General features: G+C 37.9%; 1 protein-coding gene and 1 long non-coding RNA gene across 7 annotated transcripts in view; both read right to left on the minus strand.

Moving 5' to 3' along the window:
• The window catches only part of CDK14 (cyclin dependent kinase 14), a 556,073-nt gene that overhangs the window by 425,403 nt on the left and 109,463 nt on the right, over nt 1-21,207 (minus strand). The window lies entirely within an intron of this gene.
• LOC116664989 lies at nt 1,523-12,913 on the minus strand. The gene is made up of 3 exons (XR_004321563.1): nt 12,400-12,913; nt 9,606-9,609; nt 1,523-1,532 (listed from the first exon to the last, which is right to left on the minus strand). It is a non-coding gene; the product is annotated as an uncharacterized LOC116664989 (long non-coding RNA).

The following is a 21,207-nucleotide window of genomic DNA, read 5'->3' on the forward strand; positions in this document are numbered from 1 at the left end:
AAAGGAATAAAGTACCAAAACATGTTACAATGTGAATGAACTTTGAAAACATTAAGCTAAATGAAAGAAGCCAGTCACAAAAGACCACATAGTTCCCAGAAGAGGCAAAATCTAGAGGCAGGAGTTAGATGAGTTGGGGCAGGAAAAAAATGGGAATGACTGTTAATAAGTATGGGTGTCTTTTGGGGGTGATAAAAATGTGCTAGAATTAGATACTGGTGATGGTTGCAAAGCTTTTTGACTATCCTACAGACCACTGAATTGTACATTAAAGGAGTGAATTTTATGTTACGTGAATTACAACTCAATATTTTTCAAAGTTTGAATATGGACTGGGTATTAGACATTATCAAGAAATTATCATAATATTGATAAGTGCAACAATATTATTGCAGTAATATAAGGCCATGTTCCCTTTTGTGAAGATGCACACCGAAGAGTGTAAGAGTGAAATGATATGATGTCTTGGATGTGCTTTGGAACAGTTCAGCAAAAAAATAAATAAATAAAAGATAGATGATTTTTTAAATGTTGCAAAATCTTAATAACTGTTGAATCTGGGTAATAAGTTTATGTGGGGTCAACATACCCTCCGCTCTACTTCTGTATGTGTTTGAAGTTTTTCAAATAAAAAATTACTAAAAGAGATGATACAAATTTGCATTTATTATGGTTGGACTACATGGCAGTTCAGCAAGCCAGAGCTATAAAGGGTTTTCACTAGTAATGATGTAAATATTGAAATACTGAAGCCAAGTTGTGAAGCCCCTTCAAAGAAATGGACAAAATCTGTCTGGTGTTTCCATTACTTTGAAGACATTCTGTCCTAAGATACTTCCTCTTATTAACCAAAACCATATTTTAAGGCAATATTTTCCCCAAACTATGTTCCCACACCAGATATTCCTCAAGACTTTAACAGATGTTCTCAAACAAAAGTGTTCCACTGTCAAACAAGTTAGAGAAACACAGAGTCAAACAAAGCTAATGTATTTGCTACACTAATTCTGAGTTGTTAATATGGGCCCATGCACTGTGAGTCATCCTACAGGAGCTGTAATACGCCTAATTTGGGAAACTCATGTAAATCCACTCGTTTATACAGCACGTCTATTAAGCTCAATAGTTCTCTTGCAACCCTAGCAGAGAATCAGAACCACTTCTAGAGCCTGATATAAATATAATTTAGGGGTTTTTTTAACGATCCACCTTGAACCAGAGTTTATGATACACTGGTTTACAGATAAGAAAAGGTTTTGTTTAAGAAAAGATACTTGAGCTGAGTCTGGAAACCAGAGAAGCTAACCGGGCAATGTTGTATTCAAGGCAAAGGGAATAACAGGTAAAGGGGTGCAAAAGCAAAGGGATCCAAGAAGCATTTAGGAACTGAGAGTAGCCCCTTTTACTGGGCAACAGGAGAACAAGAGGGCAGGAAGGGCTGGCAGAAGATGAGGTAGAAGGCACAGGCAAGGGCCAGGCAGGGAAGGACTTTGCTGGGCTACTGAGTTTAACATGTGAGCAGTGGAAAGCCACTGAAGGACTAAACAGTGCAGTGATGTGGTCAAATCTGCAATTCTTTTTGTTGTCCCCAAATAGAGATACATTTGCCTTTAAGTATGATGATTTGCGAGGGACAAGTCACATAGTCTATATTAAAACTGATCTGCCAAATGAAGAAATTTCCCAGTCCACATTGGTAATTATTCAAACTTCAGCCTAGGCATAATTCAGTCATCAATTCCACTACTATTCCAACTCTTTCTACTATTGGCTGCAAATGCAGAAATTTTTAAATGTGTGATTCTCCTGTACCACACACATGGAAAATTCTCTCCAGAATCTCTTTTTTTTTTTTCCTCTGATGCTTGGATTTCTAGAAAGAGGAAAAAGCTTCCAGGATGTGCTGCCACTTGAAAGAATTTCCCCTCGTTACTTAAAAGCTACTCTACAGTCATTTCCTGTGCTGCACTTTCAATTACCAACCCTGACTGCAGCTGAGGTTAAAAACTGTCCCCTTACTGTGTGACAGGGGATTTGCTTTTTAACTGGTTTGTCCATCATCCAACATGCTCTTTAAAAAAAAAAAAATAGTTAAGAGCATTTAAAGATCTAGTGATTTAACATAAAGTCTGGATTTCTAGAGTTCCTTGATACTTTAATAGACCTGATAATACTGAGCTTTGGTTTTTGCAGCATACAATTAGCTAGAAATAATAACAGTACCACCCCCCTAGAAGAGCCTTCCAAATCCACCAAGCACCCCACCCGCCCTGCACTTTGCACATTCACATTCATGCAGTGTCGATTGTGCTGCCTGATTTTATTTTTATTAAATAGGTTTATACTGACCTAAATGTCATTCAAAAAAAATTCAGCAGTTTATCAAATTAAATACATAACATAGGAAAATTAACAATAAATGCAATACCCTCCAATTAAACAGAATAAGCAAATAGATTTTCCAGGCATCTGGTGGATATAATTACATAAAACGCAGTAAGTAATCACTGCAGTTGAATCCTGACTTTGCCTAAGTAAACTGTGACTTCAGATTCTTTCTCTTCAAGAAAAAAACTTTAGGATTCCAAGACAGAGCTAAACTGATCACCAACTGAGGTTTTCCAGAAATTTCTCACTAAGAGCAGAGTTCCTTCAACTAGCTTTAATCTTCAGATCTTTACAACTTCGCTCAAGCACAGAGCAGAAACCGTATTACTATGATCTTGCCATAGGTTATCAATCTGAACCATGTAGGTAATAGCTAATGAAAGATAAAAGCCATAAATCATTTATGGTTGATAAACTTTTATCAAATGTATTAAGTTCTGCTGGCTCTTTCTTTAGCTACTTCAGTTTTAATAGTCAATCCTCCTTACCTCATTCAAAAAGACAAAAGAAAACATTTTACACTGGGTGTGTCTATAGCCTTCATAATAGAATCAAGCTGTGAAGAAACAAGGGGGACTTGGAGAGATTATTTGTTCATACTTTTTTGCCTTCAGGAAGGTGACTGTGACAACTCAGCATTATAATTATCAGATAAATCTAGCACAGAGTAAAGGCATACAAAATTTCATCTAAATGTGGGGTTGTCCATTTTCTGATGGAAACAGAACCGCATAGTCACCTGCTCTCTCCTTGTGGTCTTATGTTTTAAATAAAGACACTTTTTCCTTTCCCCTGATTTGTTTCACACTAAAGCTCAAACACTCTGCTCCAAGGGGTTAAATTTGTTGCAGATGTCAGATGGTCCCGGGATAATGTCTAAGATCCTTTGAGTTCTGTGTCACATAAAGTTTAGAGAAATAATTATAGTCCTTTCAAAATAAACAATCATGGGGGAAAATATTCACCTTGTCCTATTTTCACAGTTCATCACATCTTGAACATTTTTTTAAATATTCATTAGTTTCAGTACTAGTACAATTTAGCAACTTCTGCTGACTTTAACCCTCCCTTACCCATTACTTTATGTGAAAACTATTTTTTTTCCTATTTTCTACTACACTGTAAACTCCTCAAGGGCTAAAACCAAGTTTGTGTCATTTGCTATTATATTCCCAGAATCTAGCAGAGCACCTACCATAAAATGCATAATAAATATTGAATGAATGAATGCTCCTTAAATATAATTAACAACATAATTTTAAGCAACATCCAGATAAAATGCATTTAGAAAATTATCAAGCAAAATGTGAGAAGTAAAATGTAAAAATTTGTTACCAAAAAATTAGAAAATACTAAAACCCTCCAGATTGAGAATGTAACTACTTTCCACTGGCTTCAGCCTCTATAACTGTAAAAACTCAGCATTTTTTAGAAAGCAACCTCTATTCTGCAGAGAAAGGTACTATAAAATGTAAGCACTACTAAGGAGCTCTTGAACCATGAAAATGTTGGAAATTGTTTTTGTTTTATTAAAAGTGACTAAAGGTTGCAATGAATTTTGAGAGAGGCATTCTGAACAGAAGAGTATGACCAAAAAATCTTAAGCAGAAACTGCGAGTAACAAGTCAATGACTATCTCTAGTTTCTTGTGCTAGAATAACAGAGACAAAGAATATTGGCTTCTCAGAAATCAAAAGCAGAAAGCACTAATACAGAGGTACTGACGTGAAAAAAAGGGACTGAGAAAAGGAAGTTGAAGGGGGCAGATTCTGAATACGCTGGCAGGAGAAGACCCACTCCTTGGTTACTTCAATGAGTTGTTCCATCAATGTCAATAGTTCCTTTTTGAGCACCTATTACACACTTGGTGCTGAGGAGAGAGTGATCCAAATTAAGTACAAGTCTTAAGGCTCTTTCTCAGAGAGAGAAAGCAAATACAGGACAAACTTTTAAATAATTCAAGACAATACACATGAAGTGAAAGAAAGCACTGCAGGTGTGTTATAGTTTATATGGAGAGAGATTTATGGAAGTTGCAGAGTAATGGGGGTAAGGGAGCTTCATAGAGGAAGCAGAACTGTGTGTTTGTGTGTGTGTGTGCATCTGTGTGTGTGTGTAGACATTCCACTCAAAGAAAAGGGAACAAAAAGCACCTCCCATCTGTGTGCTGAAGCGGGTTTCACATCTACCTCCTCTAACCTTCACAGCCCCATGAGTACATATCCACTTAGTAGATGAGCAAACAGATCACGTGGCATGAGATGAATCAGTCTGCACAGCTAGAAAGTCGAGGAGCCCAGATTCAAATCTATGATTATCTGATGCCAAAGTCCCCTCTTCAACCTCTTAATATAAACAAAGCCTCAAAATGACTGTTTAAGCCTCTCTATGGATACTTCCTCTCTTATACATGGGTTTTAAAAAATTAAAAGGAAACTTTCAGCATATAATCCTATCAGCTCATGGTTGCATAGAACCTACTCTATGCCAGATACTGGAGTAAGTAGTTTACAAGTATTGGCACATAGCATCCTTGCATTTGTATGAGAAAGTGAATATGATTTTTCAGATTACAAAACTGAAACACACAGAGGATGACTAACTGTCAGAGGTCACTCTTTTAGTAAGTGGGTTTGGGATTCTACAAGCATTATCTCACACCATTCCAGAAAGTGTTCAAATGAGAATCACTCTAACTGCATAGAGGGGTTCTTTAAATAACCTCAGGCAGATGTCTGGCTTCTTCAAGGGCACCTGACCTGGGAGAGAACTGAGCAGCACTTGTCTCTCCCTGGCACACCATGGCCTGGATGGTGGCTCAGATTCTACCTCACATCAATTCTGTCACTTTGCACAAGTTATTTAGCTTCTCAGGGTCTCAGCTTTGACACCTGTAAAATGAGGGCTTGTGATCAATGATACCAGAATTTCTTCCAGTTCTAAACTTGTCCATGGTTTAAATCAACCAGACCTACTTTATACACTCCTAATTGCCAAGAAAGAAAGAAAAGAAAAGAAAAAAAGAAAGAAAAGAAGGAAGGAAGGAAGGAATCTGGGAATGATCTAAGTCACTGATGAGTAAGCATAAATTTATAATGCCCTATATGAGCAAAATGTATCATCTTAGTTTCAATAACCCCAAAGGTAATAGAGTTATTTTTTTAATACACTTAAGAGTGATTTAGAATCACAAGCTTAAAATATTCATCAAAGTATCTACAAAAGTGGTTAAAATAAAGAGAATACCAACTTTCTGTCCCAAGTGAAGTGATCTCATGGAGGTAAGTGCCAACATTTCTAACTCCTTTATTGAAATACAATTTTGTTTTTCTTTCCTGGAAGTGTTCTAAGGCCCTTGCCAGACGCAGCTCTAGCAAACAGCGTATTTAATCCTTTGGTAATGCAGGAGAGTGCCACGCAGACTCGTATGGCAGCTGCTGCAGTTGCTCGAGACCCTGCCTGGAACAGCTGGAAGCAAGGCTGGCCCTGCTGTACAAGAGACAGCAGCCTCTCACTCACAGCCATTAGTGCATTTAGAACCTCCCAGACCTCCAAGTGACAACAGAAGGCTCAATCCCAGCAACAGAGGGCTTAAAAGTGAAGAATGCTTAATGAAGTCCCAGCCCCAGCACACCAGTCACCAGATGACTTACAGAGACAAGGCATGCCACGATAACCTGGAGAGCTTGGGTCAATGCCACCAGACATGGAAGGCATTTGGTTAAGCACGGGGTTATCGGAGTATTTGGGGTTCAAGAACTTGCCCAGTTAAAGGCCCAATTTCATCCCTAAGACCAGCACACATTCCAAAGAACTTGTAACAACAGGTTCTAAGGATAAACCTAAGAGCCATATTCAGCATGAGGACCTTCGGGAGCAGCTGTGCAGGCTGGGTACTGCACAATTCCGGGGGTGCAATGTCTCCTGGAGCTGTGTACTACCCTGGTCCCACTTAGTGCACTTCTAAAATTGCAACAAACCTTAAAAAAAAAAAAAGCAGTAGCCAACAGAAATTCTGCAAAATATATTGGTTTTTAATTTCACCTTGAGTAACTTCACCTCAATAGGCAAGTCTTGGCCTCTCAAAAGTTTTCACAGGAATTCTGTAGCAGACACAGAATTCAATTTACCTGTGTCTCCACATTTGAAAGGCCTCAGAATTACTGGGAAACTGACCCAATGCCCAGTGTCTGTTCCATCTCTAGGTGACAAGTGGTATGGCTGAGGGCACCTCATGCAGTAGCTTCACACCATGATTTTGCCAGTTTCCATTTCTGTAGACGCAGGAGCTACTGTTTTGCAGCTGGGCTCTAAAACAACATTCTAGAAACAGGAGCATTTCCTCATAATTGGTACATTCACCAGAGACATGAGGGTAAATGTTAGTGTGCATTTCCCCAATGGGCCAAATAGTCCAATTTCACTAAATCAATCCAGCTAGGGGAAGGTCATTCAGAATTTATGAAAAAGTCTAAACCACAGGGCATGTTATAAGAAAATTTTCTACTTTTAGGTTATCTGAAGAGATTCATACTAGACTTTTGAAAGTCCATTGAATTGATTATAATTTTTAAATAGCAAACTAGATGGATATATATTATTTGTCAATACATGTTCTTTTACCTGCTAGTCTGTACCAGAAATTCTCCTGTATCTCCCCACTGCACTCAGTCCAGAGCTAGGAACACATTAATAATAGTGAACATTTAAGGAGCACTTACTGGGCACGAAACATGGATCTATGCATTGTATATCCAATCCTCACAGCAATGCTATGAGGATGGCAAAACTGTTATGCCCATCTTACAGAAGAAGAAACTGAGGTTCAGAGAAATTAAGTAACTTGTCGAAGCCACAGAGCTAGTAAATAGTACAACCACATATGAACCCATGGAGTCTGATGTTAACATCTATGCTCTTAGCTATCATACTCTTCTTTCTCAATATTCTACACAGTAAATGTTGCTGGAATGTTTATGCATGGGTCATTCATTACAGAAGTACTTTAATCCATTATCTTCTCCCAAATGGGTCAAACATTTACTTTATGTCATTGATGCTATTAATTTCTTGGAAAATCCTATCTAAAGCCCAATCCATACCCAATATTTCACAAAAATTCCCTAATTCATGGAATCCAAATTAATACGGTTGTGCTTTTACTGTAAAGAGTCAATTCAAGGTTCATTCTGGTTAAAAAAAAAAAAAGTACCATTCTGGTGAGCGATGCTGATAATGAGGGAAGCGATGTATGGATGGGGCAAGATACGAGGAATCTCGGCAGCTTCCTCTCAATTTTATTGTAAATCTAAAACTGCTCTTAATAAATTAAATGTTTGGGAAAAAACAGAGTCAATCCAAAAGATTTACACACACAGTCCCCAGTTCCAGGATTCCATCCCCTCCAAGGACCCTAGACTGCTGAGCTCTTTCTGAACTACTGAAACTTTCTCATGGTCCTTTGTATCCTTCTTGAAGCCTTTTCTGCATTTCTGCTTTATATTATTATTTGTGTAGGCTTCTTGAAGACAAGAACAACATATATACTTTTATGGTCTCTTCAGCGCCTGGTATAGAACACACACAATAGAGAATATTTGGGTAAAACAGGGGAAATCAAAGCAATCTCACAAGTGTGGAGATTCTTATACCAGAACTTTTTTTTCCCTTTTTAAATCAACTATACTGTAATTCAGAAGACTATTCTTGCAGGCCAAAGTACATCATAACCTTGTTTTAATAAGATTATTTCTGGCTACGTTCACAGAGTTAAACTACGTGTATTTTTAAAAAGTAGTTTCAGACTTTTGTCATCTCAGCAAGAATGTCTACTTATTGAACCAAAAAAAGCTATATTGCTTTAAAATTCTGCTGTTTCTTGCAGACAGATCAGCAGGGAGGCATGGAGTCCAGCCCTCTAGGGTCTGAACATAATAAGGCCGAGAAAAATGCCATAAACCAACAGAGATTATTGTCCTGCTTTGGGTTCATAAATCCTCCCCCCAACTATCATTAACACTCAAAAGTGCAGACTCTTATTTCAATGGATATTCTTCCAATGATCTGTAGAATCCAGTGGTCCACATTATACTGGGACTACAACTTACATAAATACATATATATATCTCTCTATATATAGAGAGATATATATATACACACACACACTTTTTTTCTCAAACATGAAGAAAGACATAAGAAGGAAGACGTATGCATTTTTTTTTAATTTCAAATGTATGTGCAGAAATCTGAAAATAAGTTTTGCTATTTTAAAAAATGTTTCAGCTGGCAATAAAGAAGAGTACCAGATACATTATTATTATCATCTTCAGTCTATATGCCACTGTATCCCTAATTCACTAGTGGACAGAAACCACAAGAGACAATGAAGAACCAATCACATTTAACAAAAAGAAATTTCCCTGCCTCAGAAATGCTAACACAGTTACCATACGATCCAGGAATTCTGCTCTAGGGTATAGAGTATTTGACCCAAGCAAAATAAAACTGTATGTTCCCACAAAAACTTGTACATGAATGTTCATAGCAGCATTATTAATAATAACCAAAAAGTGGTTAACAACCAAAATCTCCACCAAAGGATAAATGAATAAACGAAATGTGGTATATCCACATTACGAATTATTACTCAACCACAAAAAGGAAGAAAGTCCTGATACGTACTTAAACAAGGATGAACATTCAAAACACGGTAAATGAAAGAAGCCAGTCACAGAGAGCATACAGTACATGATTCCATTTACATGAAATCTCCAGAACAGGGAAATCTATAGAGACAGGAAGTAGATTCCTGTTTGCAAGGGGCTGGGGGGAAGGAGGATGGGCAGTTTCTGCCATTAGGTACAGGGTTTCATTTTACAGCAATGAATATATTATAAAACTTCAATCTAATCATAAGAAAGCATCAGACAAATCTAAATTGAGAGACATTCTACACAGTAACTGATGCTACAGTTCGAAGTATGCCAAAATAGAAAAAGCAAACATGGTGGACGAAAAGCTCTACGGCTTTTGCCGAGTCACTTATGCTCCCAGGGCCTTGCTTCCTCGTGGTAGAACAGAAGCTCGCAGGGTTGTTATACACCATAAAAATTAAATAACCAGTGACATCTCTTACACAAAGCAAACAGATGCTCAATAAATTTTTATTTTTGTTATTGTTGTTAAATAGGCCAGGATGTTAAGATAAAATTAAAGACGAGCCTTCAGCAACCAAATGATTCACTTGAGCTGCGCTGTCCAATACGGTAGCCACAAGCCACGTGTGCTTATTTAAATTTAAATTAATTAAAAATAAAAATTCATTTCCTCAGTTCCAGGAGCCATTTTTCACACGCTTAATAGTCACAAAAGTCTAGCGACAGCAGTAACAAAAAGCACAGATCCAGAAAAACATCAGATTAATTTCTGTAGATGCAGAACATTTTTTCCAACACTGCACTAGAGACCTGAAGATACTCCTAATGAACTATCACATGGTAAACTTTACATTCAGCTTTAAACTTTCACATCTAGCCTAAGACACGGTCAGCATCAACTACCAGAAGTTCTGTCAAGACAATAATAAGATGGATGGGAAAATTAAATTGAAAAATACTCACAGAAAATATTTGCAAAATATATTTCAGACTAAAAGAAATAAAAATAAATCAAACTTCAACCAAAGTCCTTATCACAGTTGTATGATCTGGGCTGTTAAAAAAGTACTTCCAAAGTATAAAAGAGTGACAGTCTTCTATTATCGAATGAGAAGGAGGAGGAATTTAGTAAATGAGCAACAGTGATCTCCGAAATCAACAAAATGTTTGAGACACCAATTTCTCACCCGTAAGTTATTATTTTAGAAAATACTTTAAAATATGTATTTCTATGCAACTATTTCCAGTTCACTCTTTATCAGCTGATGTCAACACAAGGGGGCCTAAATCTCCAAGAGCAGTGAGATGTTGTGTTGTATTTTTTAATAGGACAGTTTTTAAAAGTGCTATAAAAACATGAGCTAACCTACTTTTATACTTTCCCCAGGCAGCAGAGAAAGGCTTGGTACTCTCTCAAATACAAAAAACGTTTAAGTGATTTCCCTGAAGTTAACCCATTCAGATTTGAGATGGAAATGTATACATTCTGGCTCAGCCCCTGTATCCCTGAACTAGAGGATTTAAACAGGCCACTAGAAACTCTAAGGGCATGAATGAAAGTCTGCAGAAAGGCTAGCAAATTCCCAGTCATTTTCTATGAAACGAAAAATATGTATGATTTATAGATGTACAAAACCTTCTTTTTATTATTTTTATTAATAATTATAAGCATTTATAAAGTCATTCCTCAACAACTTTCACTTTTAAATTACCACACCAGATGCTCTGACCTACATGGAGAATCTGCAGACTGGAATGGCTCCATTAAACAGGCAAAACCAGATCAAGAAGCTTAGCCAGGTAGTGCCCTTCAGAAACAAGAAAAAGCACCTGTCCACTTTTATTTAGGTTGAGATAGATTCTGGGCCACTGTATATAATATCTTTAGGTTCAGATAACAAAATGATAAAGTCTAAATTTATGACAGAATATTGAATAATAATTAAAATATCCCCCATTGCAACTTAAATACTCTCACATTCAAAATATTGTACTCCCTTGAAGGAACTAAATGGAAAGCTGAGCATTTGGCTTTAAAGTGAGTGCACTTTGCTTGCCTTATTCCAGCTGGAATACACCCAGTAATTATGCCTGGAAGTTGCAAGGCATTTTCCCCTGGAGAGCTTAAAGTGCTTTAAAAACATGGGATCCACCTTTACAATACCTCCAGGCAGCAGAGAGAAGCTTGGTACTCTCGAAAGCACAAAAAAGTTGAGGTGATTTTCCTGAAGTTACACCACTCAGAGTTAGGTGATTGCAGATGGGAATTTATACGTTTTGGCTCAGCACCTACATACCCTGAACCAGAAGATTTAAACAGGCCACTAGAAACTCTTAAGGGTGTTTCAGCATGAGTCAAAGTCTCTGAAGAAAGGCTGGCAAAGCCCCAGGATGTCAGACTCTTTGGCAGAATCACTGGTGGCCACAGGAAGCCTCAAAAGAATGGTTCTTTGCTTACTCAAAAGCAAGAGAGAGAGCCACATTAACACCCCGAAGATGTGTTCATATATCAGATATGCATTTGTAATGTGTTTACTTTTCTCAATTTGAAATAAAAGTCATCGGGTAAATTACTCATATAAAATTATAAAACAGATAAGTATTTTATACTTGATATATTACGTCAGATTCTCAGTTTGTATTTCACCTCTAATTCTCAGGTCATGCATAAGTATGTGATTAATTATGTGATTAATTAAGCCTCAGTGTGTCTGGCAAAGAAGCCAGTATCTGCCCTTGGCTCTGACTAGTTCAAAGAAATCCCTTTTCAGGATTAGAGTCTGAACTTGGCAACTGAGAATAGGTAATATACTTTCTTTTCCTGTGTTATCTTTTGATGTTATGTCTTTTCCTTAGTGCTTGCCCGATCAGCCAAGCCATTATAAGACAGTGAGAGCTGAACATTGGCAAAGGAAACATTACACTCCTCCTGGCTATTAAAATAAATTAAAAACCTGACAGACCTTCCGAAACTCTATTTACATCTTAAATCCTGGGACACTAGTCCACACAAAAACCTACACACACATGTTTATAACAGCTTTATTCATAGTTACCAAAATTTGGAAGCAGCCAACATGTCCTTCAATAGCTAAATAGTTAAACAAACTGTGGTACATCCAGACAACAGAATATCATTCAGCGATTTTAAAAAATGAGCTATCAAGCCACAAAAAGACATGGAAAAACTTTAATGCATATTGGTAAGTGAAAGAAACTGATCTAGAAAGGCTACATGCTGTAGAAGTTCCAACTACATGACATTCTGGAAAAAGCAAACCTATGGAGACAGTAAAAAGATCAGTGGTTGCCAGGGGTTCAGAGGAAGGGGAGAAGGGATGAATAGGTGGTGCACAGAGAATTTTTAGGGCAGTGAAACTGTTCTGTATGATAACATAATGGTGAATACATGTCATTCTACATTTGTCAAAACCCATAGAATGTGTAACATCAAGAGTGAACCCTAATGTAAAGTCTGGACTTTAGTTAATAATAATGAATTAACATTGGGTCATCAATTGTAATAAACGTAAATAAATAAATGAAGCAAGATATTACTAATAGAGGAAATTGCCAGAGGGGAGGAGTGGAGAGAGGTAACAGGAGAACTATTTTCTGTAAATTTGAAGTTGTTTAAAAAAAAAAGTCTATTAATTAAAAAAAAAAAAAAAAAAGCCTGATAGACCTTCCCAAATTTCACATGCACCTTAAATTCAGGGACCCAGATACAGAATTCTATTTGATTGACAACTCTTATGGTGAAATTAGCTTTTTAGTGAACATGATGAGTCCTAAAAACCACACTTCTGGTTACCTTTTTCAATTTAAGTATAGCTGACTTACAATGTGGTGTTAGTTTCGAGTGTACAGCAAAGTGATTCAGTTGTACATATCTGTATATATTCTTTTTCAGACTCTTTTCCATTACAGATTATTTCAAGATACTAGTTACTTTTTAAAAAAGATTTTATATCCTCCTTGATGTCATCTTATTAAATTAAATAAAGATGAGTTTTTCAAAATTCTGGGCAGGGGACACAGCCAACACACAGGTAGAAAGAATAAGCAACCAGTTTGTGAGTTGCTGGCCACATTTCACATTGAATAATCAACTAATTTCATGTGCTAGATTGTCTCTTCAGTCACTCTGCTTCCTAAATCCATTACAAGTTTTCATTACTATTAATCAAATTTTAACCTATACTATAAGTTCTCTGAGGGCAAGGGCCATGTCCTAGCCATTTCTTGTCCTCGATGCCGAACATGCTGAGAAATGACAGACTTGGGAAGGCAGGGAGAAAGGAAGGAGTGCCTTAAAAGTATTTGTCCATGACAGTTTTACAGGAAATCCATGATACACTCAAACTGGGCTTAAACATTCAAACTGAGTTTGATCGAGAGACAGCTTTTAAAGTTGGCACAGGGTTAGTGCTACGTTACCCACTCTGAGCTGGAAGGGTCTGGGGTGAGAGTCATTCCTGGAATTTAGACACACACACACACACACACACACACACACACACACACACACACACACACACACACACACACACACACACACACACACACACACACACACACACACACACACGAGCAAGGCAGGAAGCAGGGGACGGAGGGAGAGGTAAGGAGCCAACAGGCCAGGACCCAGGAGAGAAGAGCTGTAGGAATAAAACACCCAACATCACTCTCGACCTGCCCTCAGATTTCCTGATATCTTGCCATTGGCTGAATCTGGAAGCAGAAGGGCAGGGGTGTTCACTCCTGTGATCCACACAGGTCAGCCACCCAGGGTCCAGAGCAGGCTGGAGAGGACAGAGGCAAGATCCAAGGGAGTAAACTGAAATATCCAGTACATTTCAAAACACACATGCATAAGGGAAGGAGGGTTAGTTCAGTGGTAGAGTGCATGCTTAGCATGCACAAGGTCCTGGGTTCAATCCCCAGTACCTCCATTAAAAATAAATAAACAAATAAACATAATTACCTCCTCCCCAAAAATAAAAATAAATGAAATGATAAAAAATAAGAGGAAAAAAAGCTGAAATATTTTTTAAGCTAAAAAAAAAACAACACACACATGCATACAAGTATGATCCAAGTGCACCCAACCTCTGCTTCTACCTGTTAAGAGTCTTTAGACTCAGACCAACCTAGGGTTCAAATCCTAACTTCTGTCACTTTGGAGATAAGGATCTTCATCCACGGTCATGTGATTTAACCTCTAAGCCTCAGATTCGCCACTTGCAATACAGGACTAACTAGAGGAACTGCTTGAGAATTTTAAGGATTAAATGAGAAAACATAAAATGCCTGGTGGCTGTGTACAGGAAGCACTGTTATTATATGCCCCACAGCACACACTTAAGTAGTTTCTATCACATCATCTTACACTTATTTAGGTCCCTTAGCTGTTTAATGTATGTGTTTCTCTTTCCCCAGGTACACAGTATCATCTTTCAAGACAGGCAAGAGCTGGGTCGTTTTACTGCCCTGCTATCCCCCGATGCACCTACCTGATAGACTGCTGGGTAAACAGGGCAACAAGATAAATATTTACTGAAGAAAAACACCACAGAACCCCTCCAATAAAAGTCGAAAGGCTTAATTAATTTATTAATCTGTAGAACAGAAGTGTCACTAACGAAATCACTAGCTGTTTCCTCTGGTCTATAAAGTGCTCACTTGATTCATAAATTGATATACCTTTTTAGCAAGTGCTTCAAATTTTAATATATACAAACTCTGAATTATTCCAATTGGGGATAATAGGAAAATGAGGGAACTGGAGGTGGGAAGAGAAAAGGAAAATTAAAGCAGATGGCAGAGTAGGAGTGAAAGTCTTGGGAAAAATAAAGGCAGATGAGGGGAGATAAGCTCAGGTCCCGCAGTTCCCACTGGTGGTCAGTGTCTATGAGGATGGAGGCCACTAAGAGGTGTGTAGAAAAGGCTCAAACAGCAGGTGCTCAGGCAGGATCTGGTAGAGGCAAGGATATTCAGTGGATATCCCTTTGTACTGGGAAGTACTGGGTTTAAATAGATTAAATGAAATGACTCAGGCATCTCAGGTAACCTGCAATGGTAAGACCATTACGGAGACAAGGAAGTAGAATGCCTCATAAGCCAGATCCACAAAATGAAGTCAACCTCAATAAACCACCAGAAAAACACTAAACATGTGGACAAAGAACCAGATGAAGAAAAAGTGGCCTCCAGCTATGACTCTACAAGAAGGAAAACAACCACAAACAGGTCACAACAATTGTGAGGAATGACGTATCTAGAAACCTCAGTGACTCTTTTAGTCAGTTGGAATGCCAAAACATCAGGTATTTTAAATGGCAGACATTTAATACAAGAAATTGAATACATAGGTATTGAAGCACTGAAAAAGAAAAAAGAAGACACAGAGATAACCTTGATATTAGTCACTGCTAGAAGCAGCCACAACCTTAGGGCTGAAGAAACAAAAGGGAAGATGTGGGGTTACCTGAACCAGGTGCACCCAGGAGGAACTGGTAATAGGACTCAAAGCAAGGTGGCGGGAACAGGAAGCACACAGTATAATTGACACTTGGACCTTGTTGGGGCCATAGTAAAGTTGATGCCAAGAATTCCTAAGGAAACTCCAGACTAGAGCTGGCCACAGGAGAAACGCTGACAGGAGCTGAAAACAGCAAAGTCCTTGCTCTCCCTTTCTCGTACATTTCAATCTCCCACCAACCTCTCCTACTGCCAGAAACCAACAGGAAGCCAGCTGGCAAGGGAATCTGGGAAATGGATTTTGCGGAGTTCCAGCCCCAGCCTCACAAAACAACATAGAAAATGGTGGGCTTGAAGCTGAAACCACAAAGAAATAGCCAGCACAGTCTGATATCCACATTTTGCCTATTAGGTTTCAAGTTCCTTGACTGAAAAATCTCCAATATTGGTTTTCCAGGAACCTCACCCTGATTTTTGGAAAACTACTGAATGTCATGAAGCTTTTCTAACTAAAAACAAGTTGGAATATTTCAGTAAAATTCCTTTCCTCTGTCAAGATTATAAATCTATTTCCTATTCATTTGGGCCAGAAATTTCATAGGAGAAAGTATAAAGAAATAGTTATAATCAGAACACTAGCCAAATATAACTGTCTTCCAACAAAAGAAAGTTCTTAATAGACTCCTAGCACTTCCAAAATCTGTTTGAGTAACTCCTAATTCTACACAAAGAGTTGGCCTCTGTACTGGGATAAGATTTGGGGGCCCTGAGAACAATGCATGCATTTTGTTTTGCATTTTGTTAAGAGAGATCTGAGTTTAGGGGTCAGAAGGTGAGGGGTCATTCTCCAAGAAAGCCCCCTGTGATCCCTGCCTTCCAGAACCCACACTCATGTGTAGTCCTCTCCCATACTGAATATGGCTGACCTGTGTAACCACAAGGAAACTGCAAAAGAGACCATGCATGACTTCTGAGTCAGAAAAGATACTGTAGCTTTCATCTTGCTTTCTCTCCAATTATTCACTCTGGGAGAAGCTAGCCATCAGAATGTGAGGACATTCTCTGCACCTCCACAGAGGTATTTATATGGCAACTAAGGCCTTCTGCCAACAGCTGTGGTGGTGAGCCATGGGGTAAACATACCCCAGGCCCAGTCGAGCCTTCAGATGATGACAGCTCCAACATCTCAACTACAACCTCTGAGACACCCAGAGCCAGGACCACCCAGCAAGGCTGCTCCCAAATTCCTGACCAACCTCCTGTGGCTCTGTGAGGTAATAGATGTTTATTGTTGTTTTAAGGCATTAAGTTTTATAACTTATTACGAAGCAACAGATAACTAGCATACCCTCAAAAAGCCCTCCCCGGGCTCTCATATATTCTCTCATTCCTTAGTCAACGGACAAGGTTCACTTCACATGCACTGCTCCTGGTCCCCTGATTGGCCCTGAAAGAATCTTTAGCTTCATTAATGTGGTTTATTTAAAGAGTCCAGTTGCTCCCACCCTCTCTAGCCTACTACTCTTTTAACATATCTTGAATTTTCTGTCAACTAAGCCAACAGAGGAATTAGATGCCCATGAGGTTTTAAGCCTCTTTAATACTGGAAGCATTCAAGCAGACGATCAAATGTTATAAAGTACTTCTTACACCAACTGGATGATGACCTACAAGGTTTATAATCACACTAAGAAGGTTCTAAGACACAAGTCTCTGGGTATCCCCTTCAAAACTGTGCAGTAATTCTCATCAGGTATAACTAAGTACTGAAAGTAGCCTGGAGTTCACAGGGGAAAAAAAAAAGAATTAAAATGGCTCATAACTCACAAACATAGAAAACAATCTAACTGTTACCAAAAGAGAAAGGCGGGGAGAGGAGGAATAAACATGGAATTTGGGATTAACAGACACACACTACTATATATAAAATAGACAAACAACAAGGACCAACTGCATAGCACAGGGAACTATATTCATGATCTTATAATAACCTATAGTGGAAAAGAATCTGAAAAAAGAATATATATTTTTCCAAATATATATGTATAACTGAATCATTTTGCTATATACCTGAAACATCGTTAATCAACTATACTTCAATAAAAAAATTAAAATTTTTAAAAATGGATCATAAACTTAAAAAGAAAAGATGTACAGCCTAACTAATAAAGTAATGCAAATTTAAAGAAACTAGTAAAGCATTAATTTTCATGTGCCAGATTGGGAAAATCTGCGTTTCAGAAAACACATCAGGGCAAAGGGTGGAGAAACAGACAATGTGGGTGGGGGTGTGAATCAGTGCATTCTCTTTGAAAGGCAATTTGGGCAATATATATTAAAATTTTAACTGCCCATAGCCCACATGACACAGCACTTCGAGCTGTGAACAAAATGATCCATTCTCTTCTGTAAGGACAAAATCCTATAAATGATCTAAATGTTCACCAATTTTTTAAATCGGTAAATAGATTGTGGTGCAACTATACAATGAATAGCATGCACTCTATGAACCGAATAAGCTGTATCTATATATGGACTGATATGAAACACCCTCAAGATACATTGTCAGGAAGAAAAACAAGATATGTCCTATTAGTATAAAACTGGTGGAAGACCTATAAGCATAGAAAATGTCTGGAAGAAGTTTTTTCCTTTTTTTTTTTTAACTGAAGTATAATCAGTTATGATGTGTCAATTTCTGGTGTACAGTATAATGTACCAGTTATGCATATATATGTGTGTGTGTGTGTGTGTATATATATACACATATAATCGTTTTCATATTCTTTGTCATTAAAGGTTATTACAAGATATTGAACATAGTTTCCTGTGCTATACAAAAGAAATTTATTTTTTAATCTATGTTTATATATAGTGTTAACCTTTGCAAATCTCAAACACTCAAATTTATCCCTTCCTACTCTCTGTCCCCCAGGAACCAAAAAATTGTTTTCTACGTCTGCGAGTCTGTTTCTGTTTTGTAGATGAGTTCAAGATGGAAGGAGTTTTAAAATGCTGTTCTTAGTTGTCACTAAGAAGAGGTGCTAGGGACTTGGGAGGAGGAAATCTTTTTATGGGATGCTCTTCTGTACTGTATGCATACACTTTATTTTTTATTTTTTTTAAGTAGGGAAAAAAGCTTAATGCAGAAAGAAGAAAAAAAGGAAAAAAATAAAGGTTAAGTGATAGCTACTTTCTAACTAATTTATAATGCAGTCCATCAAAGTAGCCAGGGGCTGTCTTTGGGCTTAAGACACTCACACGCACATTCAACTGTTAAAAATCATCTTTGAGAGAATAAAGGTCCTTCGCACTGTCAGTGTGCCTCTCACTAAATGGGGGACGAGAGCTCTCTGGTCATCTTAATGTAAACCACTAACTCAATGACTAGAGGCGTCCATGAGATGAACATCTTCTGATCCTAAGCTTTGTAAATCATGAAATATAATAGAATTGCCTTTCTTTGAATGTTTAGGCAAGGAGTGGCAAGGTTAAAGAAATCAAAAGAAGTCCGCATTCATTTTATTAACTGGGGGGAGTTATCCAGAGCACACAACTGCTGTCAAAACGCTGGCTGCCCCCACGACCACCTCTACCCATAAACGTCAGGCACGATTTTCTTCTCCACTGACCAAACCCTTGCTGGGACAAAGTGAGCACTTCCCAGATCAATGATCTGCTTAAAAGAAGCCTAGTAAGTGGTGGTTAATTATTCTCAGGGTGTGTGACACAGCAGGGACACTGCATTCAAAACGAACATTCTTTTTCTCTTTGGGCCAATATGCTAAAGAGGAGAACTTCCCGTCTTAAAATGGGCTTGTATTTGCTGAGAGATGAGGGCACTTTTGTTCATCTAACGTAAAGAAACTATAGCTGTCTAAAAACAGTCATTTAAGTGTTATCAAATATGTGCTATGACCTATTAAAAAAGAAAGAAAATACCCAGAATTTTCCTAAAAAATTATTCAAGCAACGCTATCATGAAACCAGACTGAAGCCTCCCCCAAACAATTCTACCAACACCTTCACCCAGGTGGTCAGCTTCTTTTTCAGTTCAAACCTGGCAAATGTCTAGAATTCTAAAACTTCATTTGAGTTACAGAAAAAAAGGGGGGAAAACTGTAGAACCACTTTTAACCAGTCTCTTTGGAGATTTTAAATCATTTTAAGGTTTAAAGAAAAACCATTCTTTTAGTAATTGGAAACAAAATGAAGTTGCAGACTGATAAACTGTTGACCAAGCGTAGGCCCAAAGTTAGTTTCTATAATCAAAACACTAATACCTGAAAAAGCTGAGGGCTTATTTATCAAGAAAAGGCCAAGTGCCCAACGTCATGTTATGCAGAGAATCTTCCAACTATAATAATTTGTGAAGATATATATATATGTTGAAAATGACACAAGTAACCCCTAATCTCCAGATCTCTGTACAATGTAAATTTATTAAGATCAGGACCCTCATCCCTTCCTACAAAATGCCTGCCACATACATGCTCTCACCAAAATCAAAGGAGCTTATTTTTATAAAGGCAACTACTTTCATTTCTTAGAGTCAAGATGTCTAAAGTTCATAACTTTCCACCTCGTGGGTTTTGCCTAATCTTTATGCAAAAATAAAGCTAATTCAATTGAATTTTTCAAAGTAACACAAACTTTTAGTCTCATTACATTTTAAAATTCAATAAATTGTGGTAAGTATCCATGCTCAACAAATATTTAGGTACACTGTAAATTAAATAGGCCTTTGGTAGCCAATGCAGAGATCTCATGACCAGTCTGGGCTGTACTGCCCAAGTGGGTGCCCAAAGAATGGTGCTCCACAGAGAATCACTGAGGGCACCCCTAGGAAGTGATCTAAGAAAAATGAGGGTAAAGTTAAACAGCTTTCTTCACTGAAGAATTTCTCAGAGACTTGAATATTAAATGTGCATCCACCAAACAGAGGAGGTAAGTTTCCCAAGCCTACGTGAGCAGGAAACACTCTGTAATCTACGTGTGGTTATTGTTGGGTCTTTTTCCCCTTAACATACACTACATAAAGCTGTTTCCTCAACTTGGACATAAGCTCAACAGGGATTCACAGATTTCTTTCCCAGCACTGAGACCTGAGACAAGTTATTTAATCATCAGATTCCCCACCTGTAAAGTGGAAATAAATATGTGACTTAACTCATACTTTGCTGTAAGGAAATCAAAAACTAACATATATAAATCAATCAATAATTGTTTTGATTATTATTATTATCATCATTATTCCTGTTTTAGACTGCTTGGACCACCATAAGAAAATACCAAAGACTGGTTGGCCTAAACAACAGAAATGTATTGTCTCGCAGCTCTGGAGGCTGGAAAGTCCAAGACCAACATCCGGCAGAGTTCAATTTCCAGTGAGGGCTCCCTTCCTAGCTTGCAGATGATCACCTTCTCATTGTGCCCTCACACAGTGGGGAGAGAGAGCAAGCTCTCTGGTGTCTCCTCTCATTCTTATAAGGACACCAGTCCTACCAGATCAGGGCCTAACCTTATACCCTCATTTAACCTTAATTACTTCCATAAAGGCTCCACCTCCAAATATAGTCACATTGGAGGTTAAGGCTTCAGCACAGGAACTGGGGGAGGACACAATTCAATCTATAGCCAATTTCCCTTCCATTATATTTTGATTCTGTCACACCTTAGT

The sequence above is a fragment of the Camelus ferus genome, chromosome 7, assembly GCF_009834535.1.
Source record: "Camelus ferus isolate YT-003-E chromosome 7, BCGSAC_Cfer_1.0, whole genome shotgun sequence".
NCBI classification, from domain to species: domain Eukaryota; kingdom Metazoa; phylum Chordata; class Mammalia; order Artiodactyla; family Camelidae; genus Camelus; species Camelus ferus.